This window comes from Dermochelys coriacea, chromosome 14 (genome assembly GCF_009764565.3).
Source record: "Dermochelys coriacea isolate rDerCor1 chromosome 14, rDerCor1.pri.v4, whole genome shotgun sequence".
NCBI classification, from domain to species: Eukaryota; Metazoa; Chordata; order Testudines; family Dermochelyidae; genus Dermochelys; species Dermochelys coriacea.
In genome coordinates, this window is record NC_050081.1 from 37,103,208 (window position 1) to 37,119,423 (window position 16,216).

Here is a 16,216-nt window from a genome sequence, read left to right on the forward strand (position 1 = left end):
CACAAATGGAAGTTGCTCTTTCAGAAACTTCCATCCACCCATTATGAACCCGAGTGCAAGTCTCTCTCTCAAACAGAGCCCCACTCTTCCACACCGTTCCCCCCACATCGCTAACTGCCAGTGTCCCCCACAGACAGAGCCCCGCTCTTCCAGACCCTTCCCCCACATCCCTCACTAACTGCTAGTCTGTCCCCCCAGACAGAGCCCCGCTCTTCCAGACCCCCTACCACATCCCTGACTAACTGCCAGTCTGTCCCCCCACAGACAGAGCCCCGCTCTTCCAGACCCTTCTCCCCCATGCAGAGGCAGATTTTCAGTAAAACACAGGCCTTCTAGGTTCCAACCCACATGGTTGAATGGGAGATCCTACAGAACAATGGAAACCTCAATGCCTGGGCACGAACACCTACCTGTGATGGGTTTAGTCACAGAGATCCCCTTGGCACTGTCATCTGATGTGCTCAATTTGCCTTTGAGCCCATTTTTCCTGTCAGCTTGGGACTCCAGAACTCTGCTTTGTTGAGCCAGACATGCTTGCCAGCTGCGGACACAGACCCAGGTCTGGTCCATGCCCCCAGAGCTGCAGACTTTAACCAAAAACTGCTCAGCTGGTCACCTATCTCCAGCACCCAGACACTCAACTCCCATTGGGATCCAAACCCCAAATAAATCCGTTTTACTCTGTATAAAGCTTATACAGGGTAAACTCATAAACTCTCCGCCCTCCATAACACTGATAGAGAGAGATATGCATGGCTGTTTGCTCCCCCAAGTATTAATCACCTACTCTGGGTTAATTAATAAACAAAAGTGATTTTATTAATATAAAAAGTAGGATTTAAGTAGTTTCAAGTAATAACAGAGAACAAAGTAAAGTATCAGAGGGGTAGCCGTGTTAGTCTGGATCTGTAAAAGCGGCAAAGGGCACCGTGCTATTTCGGAAACCTGCCTGGCTGTAATTAAATGGATTTGTGAGAAAGTTGCCCTTAAATAAACAGTCACACCAATGTGCTCTGTAAAAGATTTTTCTTAAGCCAAATATCATACAGCTGAGACGTTGTTTTGCTGCAAGCTCATTGTATTACATTATAACTAGTTACACTCATCTCTCAAGGGGCGGGTTAAGCCATTTTTATTTACTGTACCATCTCCTCCTTGTCTTAGATCATGAGCATTTGAGAGCTCTTCGCTGAGCAGTCCACATGACTCTCAATCCATGTTTTACTTTCTTTAGAGACCCAATAGCACTTGTTCTTGTGCGGCAGCCAGTCAGCGGGGCACAGTTTGAACCCACAGCTCTCTAGAAATAGACATGGAAAAGGCAACATTAAATAGGCCGGAAGGTTCTGAACAGTGCTGAGCTTCCCTATGTTCACGAGCGGCTTTCAAACTATAAACATTCTCAGCCAAGACATTTCTCTTTATTCATTGTTTGAGCAAAGGCCCATTATTCAAATAGCAGATGGGGGTGCGGGTAAGGAGAGAGGTGCTCTGGCAGAGCTATAATGTGAATATGAATTCATAAGATTAGGCACACAATTCACATTTTATGGACTCAGTATCACACAATGCATTTCCCCCCAAGGAGCACCAAACCTCTGAAATGAAAGACACAACTAAACTGTTGTCTTCTCTGCTGAATCACTTCTGGAGCACTTCAAAAGTAGTGGGACAGAGGTAAGGGATTCTCATAGGAAGTTCTGAGGGCTGCATGCTGATCACACAAACACACACAAAACCACCTTACAAGAACCAGTATTACACTCAAAAGTTACAAGTTACAAAACCACCTTACAAGAACAGTCAAGCACTCAAAAGTTAGGAAGTGTCAGAATTGAGGTTGCCTGTGTAATCTTTATTGGGCTCCTGTAAGGGACTGCAGAAGACTTTGTTACGGCCTAGCTAGGGAATTTCCGCTTTCTCGAGCCGAGAGGTTACTGTAGGACATAGATAGGTGCCGAAGGACACAGCTTCTTTGTTATTGTGAGATACAGATAGTTATTGAAGGACACAGCTGCTTTGCATGGCTCTTCGCCAGGTAGCGGAAATCTCCTCTTTGGGAAGTACCTAATTCTATATTCATGAGCTGTTTTTGTGTAGTGCTTATTAACGCTGACCGTCTGCCCCTCCGTTGGACTCCGTCCCAGGCAGAGCTCCGGTGTGCTGGGTTCCCCATCCGTGACTGCAACGCTTGGAGTCCCCATTGCAGGTGGGTCACTAACCTTCAATAAAGCCAATAACTCACAGCTGTGTGTAAGCCTCATTTTTCTCAGAGTACTCCTGCTGGACCTGTGGTGCTTCGAGCACCGTGGCCCAGAACAGCCCCCTTGTGCATATGCATTATGATCCAGTCCGTATATAAATAGTCACATACCAGTTTTCTCCACCGGACCCCTGCTTCATTCTGGGCACATGACGGACGGTGCTGCTGACTTACTGAGCAGCTATTCAATATTTTGTTTTCTTCTCATTCAATGTGTAGCTCCAGTAGTACTATTCAAAGCCGGCTCTGAGACAGAACTATTAATTTCCTGCTAGGCTTTCCTCTGGCACCTTGCTCTATAGTATCTGAGTGCTTCACAAAACATTAATGAATTTTCACAGCACCCCTGTGAGATATGGGGATTGCAATATTTCCATTTTACAGATGAGGAACTTAGGCATGGAGAATTTGAGGTCAAAAGTATCCACTAATACTGGGTGCCCAGCCTGAGACTCAGACCCTCAAAAAGGTACTTAGGCAGGAATAAGGTACCTGAAAATCAAGGCATTTAAAGTACTTAGCATTCTATAGTACTTGATATGTTCAGGGCAACAGCTCCCATCAATTTCAGTTACAGCTGCGACTGCTCAGAACTGCAACAAATACACACCCCAGGCTCTCATTGAGGCACCCAATGAATGGAGGAACACAGTGAGTGACCACCTGTGAAAGGATTGGTTTAAATAACTCTCCCCCACTACCAGCCCCAATTTACTCTCTCCACCACCTTCTGGCTCTTGTTCCTTCTGCATTCAACTCAGACAACTTCCTCCTCCATGCTGCCAGGGCTGAGGAGGACACAACAAGCATGTGCGAGACAGGCTCCCTGCTCCTCAGTGCCACTGTCAGGACCCAAACCTGCATGGAACGTCCTACTCAGCCCCCTGTAGCTCTGGGCTGGAGCATGCTCATTGTTTGATAGAATCATGAATTTTCAAAGGCTTATAACTTGGCCAAATTTGGGCAGATATTCACAGGCACAGCTAAAGGCAGACAGATCCCTGATTCGTAAGCCACCCCCTTGCCAAATTTCAAGTCCCTATTCCACAGCATGGGGACAGCACTAGAGCTTCTGAAAGACAAAGTCTCCCGAATTTGTTTAACATGAGGAAAACAATGTATTTTCACTAGGCTGGTTCTCAGAAACAGCTGGACAGTTATGTCTGAAACTAAAAAATAAAAATAAAAATCAGGCTGAGGCAGACCCCTGGCATGGAAAGGTTCAGCCTGAACATTTAATCTTCAGCAAAAATAAAAGCAACTGAAAACAGGCTCTCATAGTGGAAGTACTGTACTGTCTTAATAGGTGGTGCTACCAGCCTCACCTATAATCTGCACGTGCACAGCCTGAATACCTGTACTCAGTGCCTCAAAAACCAGTATAGGGAAAGCCAGTGCTATCTAGTGGTGGAGTGGGGAGGCTGAACACCTGGGTTCTAAGGCCAGCTCTGACACTGCCCCATTCTGGGTGTGTCTACACTTGTGATCATTAAAATCCCAGCATCCTCTTTTGACTAACAGAGGATTTGCCAGCTTGTGTAACTATATTTTTTCCTCCCTAAAAATCTCTCTGGAAATTTCAGTTGGATGAGGCAAATATTTCCAAATTATGGTCTATGGGGTGCTTGTAGGTACTCCATGAAAGCTGACAGGTCACATGTGCCTGGCTTCTCCTTGTTTCCAGCTACTATATCTCACTACAAGACAGCTACAATTTTTCCCAGTACTACTTTTCTATTAACAACTTCTGTAGTTGCCATTGGGATGTTATAGGATTGCAAAAGGGAGGTGAGGAGGGTGGGGTCTGGGAGTTTACACAAGGGAAGGCAGGCAACCATTAGGTGCTCTGTATTAAAATATGCTGCACCATGCAAAAACATTTGAAACTCCCTCGGATTTGGAATTGTTTTTCACTTCCTCTCTTGTGGTATTGTATAATGTTGTGTGTTACTAAACAGCTAGCAAGTTTCACCCCACATGTGATCACACTACAATGGTAAGTGAAAGGATATAAAGTGTGCCTGTTTCATACACATTGGAAGTACTTTTGAATGACCATTAGATATCACTCCTACTACACTGCACAAACAGCTGAAAACTTATTTATTAGAGCTGCCTGAAAAGTGGGTTTTCCCCTCGCAAATTATCAGAGGGTTTTCCCCTTTTTTACCTTCTCTCCTATTTTTCTCCCCACTGGAGAAAAGATAAAATGTATAGGGAAGTGGGGAAAAGGCCATGATTTTGAAACTAAATATTTAATTTTTCTCAGAAAATTTCCCCTTTGGAAAAATTTCAGAAAATTGAAAAATAAATGTTCTCATGAAATATAAAATTTGGCAAAACCCTCTTTTCTGATTAAGAATCAGAAATGTTTCAGCCAGCTGTAGTATTTATTTTGCAGCCATCAAACAGAACAAATGACAAGAAAAATAAAGACGGGAAGATGAAGGTATGGCACATCTCAGCTATGGTATAAGTTATTGTGACACAATTGCTGAATTTTCATCTGTGAGTTTGGAGTGAGAATTCTTCCAAGTGGACACAAGTTTGCAAAGAGCACAAAGAATAGCAGATACAGTTACCTGTTGAGTTGTTGTCTGGTTTTGGATACAAACTTTGTTTCGAGCAAGACTTGGGAATCCTTCAGCTGGGAATTACATTCAGTTCCATTTGTTGTTCTCTGTCTTCCAGTCTGACCTTCACAGGATGTGTAACAAAAGAGAGAAGGTAAAAAGTATCAACTCACCAAATACCATGGGATATCTATTGAGTTATGATGGGGACACAGAAGCAGCGCGAGATGGAATCTCACTCATTAGCCATTGTAAGGTTCATTCCACATTTTTGCACATCTCACAGTGGAGCTGTTACAGACAAATATGCATGTTTCATGTATCAAGCTCTCAACTCTACTTTATGTAACACTTTGATGTCTATGGCAGTGATGAAATGCCTGGTAATTTATTCAGAAATGTTTTGGAGGCCAAAAAATAGAATCTAAATGGAATTGCAGAGGAAGAGGAGAATTCACTGAGCCAATGAATCTATGGGTGCTGAGATACTCACCCCAAACACGGAAGCGTGATCACAAGCTGCCACAGGATAATGTTCCCAGCCCATCCAAGCCATAGAGTCAGCCGATGCCAGCGTGGGCACTGAGGGATATCTGCAAGAGTCAAAACCTGTGTAAGAGATTTATAATGAAACATGGAAACTTCTGCTCCTTTGGAGGCTGCTCAACTGGAGATAAGGATAAAGTTCAGGCTCATGTAATATGAGGAGGAAAATGGTCATGCTCAGAGTTTAAAATTCTGAGGCCACATCACCTTCACAAGGGCAACATTAATTGTCTAACTAGATGGAAGTAGAGGAAAGCTGAAGAAAATACCAAAGATAACTAATGTTTATTAGTTAGCAAGTTCACATCATCCTGTATCACAGAGGACCAGATTCTCTGCACACTGACGGGGGTCCTCCAAGAGACGGTTCAAAAGCTGGGGAACAGCTCCGATCCCGTGGAACCGTGACAGGGACTCCAGTGAAGTTAATGGTATTCCATGGAGTTTTGTCAGCGGTTTGGTCCATAGTGTTCATAAAGGGGAGATATTTCACCATACAACTGCATGGCAAAAACAGGCTACAAGTGGCGGCAATGGCTGCCTCTGACTTGGCTTTTTTCATCCATGTAAACATGTATCCCTCAATGTCTGCTGTGTGCCAACCCCATCAGCAGACACTTGGTAAATACCCATGGCGCTGTTGACAAGGTGATGGGAAGAACTGTAAATTTAAAGTATCTGACTCCCATGCAGAATCTCAGGTATTTGCAATGGTTCTTCCCGATAGCCAGGTGGAAGTATCCATCTTTCATGTTGAGAGATAAATTCAAGTCTCCTTAAGAGTGAGGGAAGGATTTGAAGCCTGATATATTTGTTCAGGTCTTCAAGGCCCAGAATAGGTTACAGACCTTCCTTCTTGGGGATGAGGAAGTAGTGGGAATAGAGTCCCTTCCCTTGGTTACACAGAGGAACTTCTATAGCTACCTTCAAGAGGACTGAGTCCCCTTCTTCCAGAAAGACTTTCTTGTGAGGGGGAGTCCCTGAGGAGGGGACCTGGTGCAGAACTGGATGGAATATCTATCTTGAATGGTCTCTGTGACAGGATGGCTGGCTCCTGTCACTTGAAGCAGATCCAGTGTCCTGTGCCATAGCAGATGCTCCCAGTTGGGCCAGTCAAAAGGGGAGGCACTGCTCCTGGGGCTATAGGGGAAGTTCCATTGAGCAAGGACTAGCTGTGAGAAGGAAGCTGACTGAGAGAAATCTAGGAAGCCACAGAAAACAGGACTGCCAGAGTCCATTGGGAGGGGAGGCAGGAAGAGTCTAACATCTAAAGGGTGAGCTGAGGAACTGTTTGTTTAAGTTTGGACAATAAACCTACTAAAGGAGACTGTGGGTGTGGCAGTGAATCCTTGGCAAGCGGGGAAGAAGCCCTGCCTTGTGGCAGTCTCCAAAGCTCAGCAATCAGAAGTTATTTAAAGCCCAGCAATCAGAAGTTATTTATTGTGCACCAGTCGCTGTAGAAGAAGAATAGACAAGAACTGAAGGGAGTGTTACCCAGAGTTCTTTCAACCCAAAGCTTTTGGTAACTTTTATTTCCTGACACCACCTCGCACAGAGTAAATCAGGGGAGACACGGCCGTCTGACTGATAGATGGCTGGCACAAACAGGACAACACAAGGGTGCTTTCACTTAAAGCTAAAACTTTACTTAGTCTCAAGCACTTACACATGTCCACAACAGGTTAGTAAAACACCCCCAATCCTTGATAATTACCGAAGCTGAGTGTGGCTCTCTAGTGGCACAGCGGCAGCCCGTCTGCCGGTGGGGAACACAAGATGCACCCAGAGGGAGAGACCAATCCTCAAACTTTTCCCCCTTATTTATACATTAGTAACACAATGACATGTCCTTTAAGGAAACCTTGTTAAGCAAGCAGTTTCAACAGCCAAGCAAGAGGTTTCCTTCTGATTATTGATTAACCAGGTGTGGGTTTTTTTTCCCCAGAGTTTGCAGCCTTGAGGCCCCTAAAATGCATGCATCAGCAACTTCAACACAATTCTTAACAGGAAGCACACAGGGTCAAGCTGCCCTTTCTGTGGCATCCAAAACCCCCTCCCCTCCTGCCTTGGTTAAGCTGAGCCTGCTGCATGGCCACTTTATGGCCTGCTGACTTGGCTGCTTTTAGCAATAAGCAATAGCAGTTTCAGGCACTTTACTGGTTTGCTGAAATCTCCTGGTACAGGAGGGGACAGAGAATGTCAGAGGGGAAGGTGCTAGAGACTTGTGTGGCTCCCGAGTGTCCCATTAAACCAGCTGCTTGTAGGCAGATGAGAAAAACTGTGATGAAGAACGCTGGAAGTGTTTGTTCTTGTGCTTTTGAGGTCTCCTCCCATGGCTACTGTGGAAAGAGGTTGGAACCTCCCTAGTGAGGAGCAGGCCTGAGAAGTTGCTGAGTCCATCCTTTGAAACCTGTCAAGGTTCAGATAATTCTCAGACTGGGTCGTACATACACTTCTAATAAGCACGGCCATATTGGGTCAGACCAAACGTCCATCTAGCCCAGTATCCTATCTTCTGACAGTGGCCAATGCCAGATGCCCCAGAGAGAATGAACAGAATAGGTGATCATCAAATGATCCATCCCCTGTCACTCATTCCCAGCTTCTGGTAAAGAGTAGATTTGATCTTCTCCAGATCTTCTCACTGGTCCTTAAAAGGCAGAACTTCTATCCTCCACTGGGCTGCTGTAATGAGGCCTGGGGAGTGGGGTCAGGAATATCTACACAGGACTATTCCAGTGGCCACAGCCCTTGTATTGGTATCCAAGGCATCATATGCTATGTTAAGAGGATGTTTACCCATTGTACAGCCCCTCCAGTACCAGCGCCCTAGTTGCCTGCTTCTGTTCCTCTGGAAGAGACTCCAAGAGGGGTTCAGGATATGCCAGAGAGCACAGCTCTACCTGGACATGACTAGCTGGTAACTCAAGACTCGCACTCCTAGAAAGCCTGAGGAATATGCCCAACAGCCAAAGGAGACAAATCTTTTCCTTTCCTTGTTTGTGAGAGCAGAAGGCAAGGCTCTGGGCCTGCCCTGGGCCACTGACACCATCACAGAGTTGGGGGTAAGGTGTTGCTGAAGGAACTGACACCTTTCTGATGGGACAGAGTACACCCGGCCTGCTCTCTTAGAGACCAGGGGAAAAGGCACAGTAGTCAGGCAAATGTCCTTTGTAGGATTTGTCAGCCCGACTGGTGGGATTAGCCTTTTCTTTCTCCTGGGCCTGCAGAATATTGAACAGCTCCGCTGCAGAGGTACCTGCCTTGAGCTCCAGAGTATTGGCCCTCTTCCCGAGATGCTCTTGAAACTGTCTAGTCATCAGGAGGTGACACTACAGAAAGACTATGTTCTCATGCAGGACAATGGCATAGTAGTGTCCCCAAATGGGGATTCTTCCATGTCCTGGAAGCATCACTGTCCCACATGTCATCGTCTTAGACACCAGTGTGGAGGGACAGTAGACTAGACCAGTGCTGGCTCAGCCAGTGCCAGTGCTGATGGAGGAGGCACCAGAATTGGAGCACGCAGTGGCTGATGGAGCTTCTGCCAAAACCTAGAGTTCTACTGGGGCAGGAGGTTTGGGTTTGTCGTCTCAATTAAGGTTTGAACAGATTCTTGAATGTCTGGCCCTCATCAGTGATTGATGGGATTTGCAAAATTCTCATAGGAAAGATCAGTTGCGTCACCTTTCTTTTGCGTATTCTGACAAATCTACGAATATCCATGTCATACAGCAGTATCTCCTTATCATGTGAAAGGTTAGGACATGAGCTGGGAAATAGAGGTCACCTCTCTTTCTGATTACAGCTGCAAGGAGATTGTGATTGTCTTGACTTCATTATTCAAATCTGCAGAATAATTTCTGAACATGCTTCAGTTTTTAAATCCCTTGAACAGTAAATCTCTTGAATGGGAAACTAGTCTCCTAGTAACTTGCTATATTGACATTTGCACATAGTTTTGCAAATTTTAGGGAAGAAAAGGATGGTTGGTTGGATGGTGCACAAAGGCCGTGAGGGAGGGATGAAGAAAAAACATCAATAGACTGTGGCAGAGAGAACAGGTTCAGCCCTTTAACTGTTCACTTCTTGATATCCTAATGTTTGGTGCTTTTAAAATGGCTCTGATATTTTCCTACTGTAAAAAAATTAGAAAAGCCACCATGAAGTACAACCCTAGAAATCGCTTTATATTTTCAAGGCTGTCTTCAAAGAGGAAAAGGGCTAGAGACTTAGAAACATCATTTAAAATAAAAAGAATAACAGTTTCTAGGCTCCACCAAGTTTGTAATCATGACAGGAGACTTCAGTGTTTTCAATGTCAAAGAACTTAACTTCGAGTAACTTTAAAAACTGTAGCCCATTATTCATAAAAGTCCATCTTACATGATGTCTCACTGAGACTTAATAAATAAAACTTATGTCCTTAATGGAACAAGATGTTCTGGAGACATATATGGACAAAAAATGGTGTATTGTTTTTAAAGTAAAAAGTTGCTTTTCTGTCTTTTAATTAAAAATAATTAAATGATTTGTTAAATTGACTTCAAATTTTCCAATTTTTTTTCTGACCTCAGATTAACCAATTTTGGGATAAAATGGGGGGAGGGGGGTTAGAGATGGTGTTAAAAAATTAGACTCGTCCTAGAAACTCTTTGACAAGTGTAACTACTGTGGTTCCACAATTTAAGCTCTAGCTTCCAAGGGAAGTAAAGGACATATGTAGGGACCCACCTTCTGCCACCATGGCCCATTTCCATTTTCCAGCCCTACGAGGCACCGCATGGGGCTGGAGCTCCCCCTACTCCCTGGGGGCAGAAAGCCGGTCAGGTTTTCCCCAACAGCATCCTGGACCCAGCCCATGACCCCAGGGGCCTGGGTGCATCACTTGGACAGCGGTTCCAACTCCTGGAGGCTTGGAGGGAGAGAGAGCTGGCATGGATTGGGCTCCCCCAAGAGCCATCCCACAAACCAACACCTGAACCCAGTGGTCTATTTCCTCCCTCTGGTGGTAACAGTGTTTTGCTGCAGCCAGCTAATTGAATTAGTCCTGTTGTTCAAGCAGTCGCTGTTTGTGCTGAAGTTTCAGGGTTCAAACTTTGCTGAAAATACATGATGGGGGTTGCTACAGTGGCACATAACAGAATCTGGTTTTACCCTTTTCCTTTAAAAACTCTAGTAAATTACATAAAAAGAAAACTCTCAAAAGAATGTTATTTAGATTGCAAAGTCAAGCACTCAGAAGTCAGGAAATGCCAGATTTACAGTTGCCCTAGCAAACTTATCTCTGCTCCGTGTGCATATGCATGATGACAATGTATGTCCATGTAATTAAAGACTACTTTTTTTCCCAAAGGATCCCTGCCTCATTGAATACACAAGATGGTTGCACAGTGGGGCAGAATTAAGGCTGTACAAGCAACTGTATGTCCGGCATTTCCTAACTTATGAATGCTTCACTGCGCAAGCTAAATAATGGTTTTAAACTTTTTATATGTAATCCTGCATATACTGTACACAGACTGAGTGATACAATATCTGGACTGTTAGTATTTAATTTGCTCGTCAACTGAAATATCAGCTTTATATAATTTTGATTCTAAGATTAACAGCATAATAATCATCTGAAATGTCCTCTCATTAGTAGCCTGACTATTTATAGAAAATATGCTCTGAAAATAGCTAATATATTTACTATTTTACCACAGTTCTGCAAAATATTATTAAGATTTTTTATTTCCAGATACCAATCTTTGCAGGAGAGTCTCGTAAAAAAATACCAGGATTAATATTTACATTTTACATCCTTTTAAGTTTAATTTACAGTTCCTTGTATATTCATTATTCCTGGAACACTGAAAGCTATTATTTTTCCTCTTCTCTTTATGACTTGGTCATCTTTGTTGGTATCCCCCGAGTTAAGAGTTGTCCAAACTTTAATTGCTCTGAAGTGTAATGACTTGACTCCTCACAAATTTTCCCTATCCAGGTCTATTCAGAATCCAGTACAACCCCCTGCTGCATCCCCCACAGTTTTCATCCTTTATTGACCAAGTTGCCCTTCATTTCTTTCTCTTCTCCTCCCCTATTTCTAACCTGGGATACTAGACTTCAGTTTCCCTACTTGCCTCTTCATGAATCTTAGCAGATCCTTTTCTCCACACTTCCCTTGCCATGTGGAATCAACTCCATGACCCTCTGCACTGACTTCTCAGTAATTTTCCAAATCCAATCTCTTCTCCCTGATTTGTGTCCAACAAGAAATCAAAGACAATTATACGAGTCTCCCAGATTCCTTGTGTTCAGTCTTCCCAAGACTTGACCAGTGCATTGCTCTTTACCTCTGACTTACCCCACTATACTGTGTACTGCATCTTCAATACAGAATGAGTATCCACCCCCAAGTGTTTATGAAGTAAGTAGAAAAATGCGATAAAATAAAGCTGTATTGTTCTTCACATGTAATTTGCATCTATAGACTAGCAGTAGTTCTGAAGATTTCTGTGACACTGTGTATTACCATTAAAATAAAATGCACAATATTGCATTAAAGAGATTCAGTTTCTAGTTCTGACAGATGGTAAATTACCTCATATTTCCTGAGTCCTAACATACAAATGGAACATAGAGACTCACACTTGCTCTTTGTTTCTAGAGAAACTTTCTATAAATATCTGTGCTACCCGTAAAAACAAAAAAATACATCCAAAAAGTGGAATACAAACCAAAAAAGAGACCATATTGGTACAAAACTCAGAAGCTAAATATACTTACTGGGATGCTGAGATGGATGCAGTGACTTTGAAATGGAAAAAGTTTCAGGAATGTTTAAATCAGCATATACTATTTCTCCAGCCATGGCAAGTGCAGAGAAAGATGAGAGGCTACAAGAAGACGGACTGTCTAAGATTTGCCTCATATTTATGCATGAGCCAAGTATCCAGTAAGAGGAAGTGTCTATCAGAAGGTTTTGACTTCCTTCTTTCCTAGCAATCTAAGAGAAAGTGTTTAAAGTACAATTGCACTAGCTAATCTGTGCATTCTCTCAACACATTAGAGCTGGTGCTTGGATTTCAAATGAACTGTTGATTTTTCCTACATTAAAAGAAAGCTGCTCCCTGTTGTGTTTGGTTCAGAAGCTCTGAGCATTTTAAGAGAAGAAATTCTTATCATTGCATAAAAGTGGAAAACATTGAAAAATATGAACTTTTTAATTACAATTCATATTTCCCATGGGAGACAGACATCTTTAATTTATCTCATCACTAGGGATAGTCATACCCCTCTCTCTGGCTATTCTATTCAGGTTCTATACTATTACACCTTTTAACCTGACTATCTGCTCAAAGTTTGGAGCTCAGTGGGTCGTTCCAGTTAGGAAGAGAAATTGCTGATGGAGTCTGTTACCTTTGATTCAATCTTATTTACAAAGAATGTACAAAGTCCTGTTTTCCCAAACACAGGAGGAACCAAACAGGAGCCAGTGTCCTTGTTCAGAGGCCCAAAACTCATTTAGCCTTTCCAGCCTAAATCCTCTCTCGAGGCTATTCCCCTGGCCAAACCATGCTTCTAGTGGCTTGTTCAGCCTGTGTGTCTGTCTCTCTCTCTTGCCCTCCACCCCCGGTTTCTCTCTCTCCGCTCTGTCTGATGCTTCTTTTCACATATACACACACATATATTTCTGGTCAAACGATACACAGTGTGTAGCCTTCTCCTACACAGTGCTAATTTCTGGGTGGGCTCACGTCCACCTTTGTCTTAAGTGGGGACTTGTGATTATAGAATCATAGAAGATTAGAGTTGGAAGAGACCTCAGGAGGTTATCTAAGTCCAACCCCCTGCTCAAAGCAGGACCAACCACAACTAAATCATCCCAGCCAGTGCTTTTCTTAACTTATCTTAAATCAGGAGTTCTCAAACTGGGGATCAGGACCCCTCAGAGGGTCATGAGGTTACTACATGGGGGTCACGAGCTGTCAACCTCCACCCCAAGCCCCTCTTTGCCTCCAGCATTTATAACAGTGTTAAAGATATTAAAAAGTGTTTTTAACTGATAAGGGGGTGGTGGCACTCAGAGGCTTGGTGTGGGTAAGGGGTCTCCAGTACAAAAGTTTGAGAACCACCGTGACCTAAATGAAGGCCAATGGTTAAACCTGCAATAACAGCATTTGTACCATTCCTTTGAGATATTCAGAGTCTTGTAATAGCACTTCCTTGGCAAGCTGCGCCTGGTCCAGGGAAAAGCTGCTCTGTTGCATTAGGACTCAAACCTACAAGGCATTGAGTGACATCAACTCCAACTGAAGTAACGAGAGGAAAGGGTGCTCAGCACTTCACAGGATAGAGCCCTGTGTCTGATGTCGGGGCTGTAGGAGTCAGCCACGGTTATGCAGAATTTGTGCCCACAATAAAATAGTCAGGTTCCCTTGTCATACAGTGACCTGACAAGTAGGAAGTACAGTTGGAGGAAAAGCCAGCCTTATGCAGTAATGTAGGTATCCCTAGGTATCACGTAGCACTTGCGTAACATTAGTTTATTAACAACCTGGTTGATAAATCTGCAGCTCCAGAGTTGTCTCCACCTCACTTCTCTGTCCATCCCTCATACCCCTCTTGTTACTGCAGCAAATCCACCCCTCTGTACAGCAATCTTAGAGACTATGGCACCGCAGTAAAGGAGGCAAAACAACTCTTCTGATCCTCCAACATCCATGCAGCAGAATCATAATCAATAGAGCTATTTTGCAAGGTGAACTGGCTAAGCAATCCAAGCTACATAGACTAGACATCAGACCCAGGCATCCACTGCTGTGAAGAGCTGTCAACATGCTTCACTGATAAGATCAACCAAATATGTACAAATGGAGCTGACTGGGAAAGAAAATTCCATTGCTGACCATATTGTATTATTCACCGCACCATCTCTGAGTTTGCCCCCATCATACATAATGAACCTCAAGAAGCCCTGAAAAATGTTAGAAATACAACCTGTGAAACAGATTCATGCCCCTCCTTGCTAGTAAAAGCCAGGTAAGACAGCTATGCCCACTATTCATAGGAAATAATCAACACCTCCTTCAGAGAAGTTCACCTGCCAAATTCCTTGAAAAACTCAACTGAGACGATTTGGGGAATCTGTCTCTGTACAACTTATGAATTCTGGTTAATTGCATGAAATTTCTGTATCACTGAATGCCTCAGCGTGTCTAGCAGGGCCCTTGAGATGTACAACACCCACCTTTTCCTTTCCTTCCATGGTCTGGAAGAACCTGTAGAAAAATAAAAAAAAATCATTAACCTTAATACCTGGTCTCTGGCCAAACAGTGGCTATGCTAAGGAGGATGCCTGACCTGGGAGAACCAGTTTGACCCAGATAGTCTGAAGGGAGGGGTTTTCGGAAAATGGAAAGTCCACTAACAGGAAAACAAAGAAACCAGGTGGTAATTTTCTCCAAAGACTCAGAGGGACTCTGAGCAGAGGAAGTTCGAGCAGGAGAGAGGAATAAAGAGGGATGCTTTTGTAGCAGAGGGGACCTTCTTTGACTGTGGGACCAGCCTAGTTCAAAGGAAGCAGGCAGGAGGAGAGAGCAGACTGCACATTGCAGAGGAGAAGTCATGAGGAGAGAGGTGCAGGAGAGGGGACTTGGAATCCTGAAAGGACACTGCCCCAAACCCTGACGAGCACTCCAGCGTGGTGAGGAAAGTGAAACAGAAATGGTGTAGAAATGTTTTAGTGTTTTGACAAGAGCTGTACGTTTCTGGAGCTATCTAAAATGAACAGTGATTGGTTTGGGAGCAAAGTCTCTGTGTTACATGCTTCAACTATCACGCTTCCCTGGAGAGGTAAACTGTAACCCCAAATACCCATAAAGTCAGAGCTCTGGAGAACAATGCGTAAACTACTGGGATGTCTATGTAGGGGTCAGCACTAGTCTTCTGGTCCTAGGGTAACTGGACCCCAAGGTCCCATTTCCATGAAGGAGCAACAGACATAGCGCCTGCATCCAGGGAGCATGCCAGAGAAGCCAATAAAAGAGAGAGCCCTAGGGTCTGCTAAGAGCTTGAAGCACAAGGGTTTAGCATGATGGGACCCAAACACAGAAGCCTGGTGAGTGTCCAACAGTGGGAGCTTTACAAGGGCTATTTAATTAATTAATTTAATTAATTAAATTAATTAATTAACAGAATTAAAGGAGGGTAATATAATCAATACTAATAAATACGGGTTCATGGAAGGTACATCCTGTCAAACTAACTTGATATCTTTTTTGGTGACATTACCAGCTTACAGAGTAGCAGCCATGTTAGTTACCTGCATGGCCCCACAGTATGCCAAAATTTTTATGGCTGACTTAGAACAAAGCTTCCTCAGCTCTCATCCCCTAATGCCCCTACTCTACTTGCGATACATTGATGATATCTTCATCATCTGGACCCAAGATAAAACCGCTTGAGGAATTCCACCATGATTTCAACAATTTCCATCCCACCATCAAACTCAGCCTGGACCAGTCCACACAAGAGATCCACTTCCTGGACACTACGGTACTAATAAGCGATGGTCACATAACCACCACCCTATATCGGAAACCTACTAACCGCTATTCCTACCTACATGCCTCTAGCTTTCATCCAGATCACACCACATGATCCATTGTCTACAGCCAAGCTCTACAATATAACCGCATTTGCTCCAACCCCTCAGACAGAGACAAACACCTACAAGATCTCTATCATGCATTCCTACAACTACAATACCCACCTGCTGAAGTGAAGAAACAGATTGACAGAGCCAGAAGAGTACCCAGAAGTCACCTACTACAGGACAGGCCCA

General features: G+C 43.7%; 1 long non-coding RNA gene across 1 annotated transcript; it reads right to left on the minus strand.

Moving 5' to 3' along the window:
* Nucleotides 1-1,254: 1,254 nt before the first annotated feature.
* On the minus strand, nt 1,255-15,630 carry LOC122456633. Its single transcript, XR_006275614.1, has 5 exons — nt 14,474-15,630; nt 12,157-12,266; nt 5,330-5,429; nt 4,846-4,960; nt 1,255-1,300 (listed from the first exon to the last, which is right to left on the minus strand). It is a non-coding gene; the product is annotated as an uncharacterized LOC122456633 (long non-coding RNA).
* Nucleotides 15,631-16,216: the final 586 nt, after the last annotated feature.